The 2,761-nt window shown below is 54.7% G+C and overlaps 1 protein-coding gene across 4 annotated transcripts in view; it reads right to left on the bottom strand.

Annotated features, from left to right (window-relative positions):
• Window positions 1–2,761, bottom strand: part of LOC113208475 (uncharacterized) — a 14,681-nt gene that overhangs the window by 10,152 nt on the left and 1,768 nt on the right. The window lies entirely within an intron of this gene.

Here is a 2,761-nt window from a genome sequence, read left to right as displayed (position 1 = left end):
GCCGCATTCCTAGGTTTATGATCGGTGGGTATCGTATGACGTCTCCAAACACGAGTAGTACTGAAAAGAGGCTGTGTCCCGGTGAGAGCTCACCGCAACAAATTTGATTAAAAATCTTCGAACGGACACGAACGACCATTTCTATCTTCGGACACTGTAATGTTCAAATTCGACCCGATTGTTACAATTGGTTTTTTGCTTACGAGTTATAAAAGCTACCCATGCAGAAGTATGTGAGCATGCGGTGGCTGGCCTCCAGCTGCTCCGCCAGCAGCAGCGGCTACACCACGTCATCGGCCGCATCTCCAGGCTCCTCCACTACAATTGAGCAGCCAACGAGTCGAGCTGGCGGTGCAGGGACTCGACGGACTCGACCGCAAGAGGGACCACACCACCAGCCGCAGTATCTCTGCCACCTGCCAACCCGCGCCAGCGCCACGCTGTAACTGCTGCAGCTTCGGGTCTTCGATGATGGGCTTCCTGTAGGTAGGGTGGCGTGCCCGCGTTCTCCAACAATTGGACGCGTCCGCGCCCCGCCCCCCCCCCATGCACACACACACGCACACCTAACGAAGGAGAGAGGGAGGTGAGTCTGACATATTCGGGCCGGAACTCTACAAAATTCGTCTAAATCCCTCGAGCCAACGAGCCTCCCCGCCTTCACCCCCTGCGAGGTAGGCCGGCCCGCCGCGCAGCACTGCAGGTACGGGTGGCCCACCCGCCGCCGCAAGGCGCTCGCTCCGTCCCGACGTGGACCACTGGACCAGCCCGACCCGGTGCGGGGTCAGCTCCTCGGGAACGACTCACAATTTGTTTTATAGACGGCGGGCCTTTTTGGTGCTGGTGAAGTCAAGCAGATTTCAGGACGGTTAAAATATCAGGTGGCTGACTCACGCCGCACGCACTACTGTACCGCGTACCGCATGCACGGGTGCAGGCGGGTTTGCTCATCCTTCCTAGCTGCCCACGGCTCCTTGTGACCTCGTGCGAGTACACAACCCGCCCGCACGCGTATATCCGGTACAGTATACCTACGAAAGTACGCGGCGTGAGTCAGCCACCTGGTATACCGCGAGACACGGCTCGCTATTAGCTGGCTGACCCCGGCGGCGCAAGGCGGAGGCTCAGAGCTCTCGAAGCATGAACGTAGGAAAGCTCCCCGCGGAACCAGTACCCCGAGCCCAAGCCTCACTAGGTCCGCACGTGTCGTGGGCTACGACTCCACGGCGTAAACGTCTGCCTCCGCACGGTGCTCGCTGGGGTGACAGAAACAGAAAGCGCGCGCGACTGACCCTGCAATCTGATTGGCGTTTGAGGGTGTTTCAGTCTCAACTTTTAAGCGCTTTGCACAGTGGGGGTTCCCCATCTCGGAAGTGGGCAAGCAGTGAATTTTTAAAAAGCTGGCAAGATGTTATTTCAACCAAAACACCGATCCATCAAATCCGACGTGAGCAACCTACTGCGCAAAGAGCTCAAAAGGTGACAATGAAACACCCTAGTGTTTGCTTGCTTTCTAGCCTATGGTATGCCGGGCGATACCGGGTGTAACTGTAAATGCGCAGCAGTGTTGCGGGTTTGCCTACCCAATTCGCCCGTAAGGCGCTATGGCCTGGCGTGTGTGCAATCCCGCAACACTGCTGCGCATTCACAGTTACACACAGTACATATAGACTATGATAAATCAAAACTCCAGGCGAAGATAAAACAAAATATGTATTCATTACTCACTTTTACAATGACAAAACTAGGCAAGTACCTTAGAATTTTTAAAAGGAGAACAACAATTGTTAGAACATTTAAGAGGTTTAAAAATTCCTTGTAGCTGGCGTTTGAACACGCAAAGGTTTGGCTCCGGGCTAAAATAGGATATCGCTACATGACGCGTCGTAAAACATGTTGCGACCATTCAACTAGAATTCTAGTCGGTGACACGACCTGCAAACCACGTCGACAGACGATGGGAAAACGCTTCGAATAGTTCTTCGCTGTACCAGGCAGCCAACAGACTGGTCTGGGCAAGGATAACCCACAGGACGCATAAGGACAAGCCGGCGCAAGGCGAGCAGGCCGCAAGCCGCCAGCTCCTGGGCCAGATCGGGGAAGTAGGAGTACAGGCTGTCGGGAGAGAAGGAACAGCATATGCGTAGCTCCTGCAGAGATGACGCATGGGCGCAAATCAGGGACAGCATGGTAGACTTGTAGTCAGTATTAAGGGTCACGTGAAGATAAAGCAGCCTGCCATGCTGCGATGGAGGGAAAGTCAGATTTGGACCTTGGTAATTTAACACCTCCAAGCTGCTCAGCCTGGGCATACGTTCTACACAGCGCAGCTGATTCTCGGTCATGTTATACACAGAGAGTTCTTCCAACAGCAACGGGAGGTCCGGGTAGTCAACATCGTCAGCGCAACTAACATCTAGTCTTTTGAGTCCTGTCATCTTCTCGACCTCCTCCATGACGCTGGGCTGGGCCTCCCAAGAGAATGCGAACTCCAGCTCCTCAAGGTGAGCACCCACGACACGCAGCAGGTCCTCAGAGCCGTCACCCCTCAATTCTCGTAGGCTGCGAGGAATGGCCCATCGCTGCAGGACATCGCGAAGAATGTCAGCCACTTTTAGACGACCATTGTCGATGTGTTTGTCAGTTATCTTAAGGGTATAGATGAGAGGCGGCCCCACGTAAGGCGCAGCAGGGCCGTCAGGAACGGCGATGGCGTCGTCAACCTGGAGAGAAAGACAGTGGATGAGCACCTCGTACACAC

This window comes from Frankliniella occidentalis, unplaced genomic scaffold (genome assembly GCF_000697945.3).
Source record: "Frankliniella occidentalis isolate FOCC.00 unplaced genomic scaffold, Focc_3.1 Scaffold8, whole genome shotgun sequence".
Taxonomy (NCBI): domain Eukaryota; kingdom Metazoa; phylum Arthropoda; class Insecta; order Thysanoptera; family Thripidae; genus Frankliniella; species Frankliniella occidentalis.
Note: the sequence above shows the minus strand (reverse complement) of the source record. Positions and strands in the feature narration are given on the sequence as shown.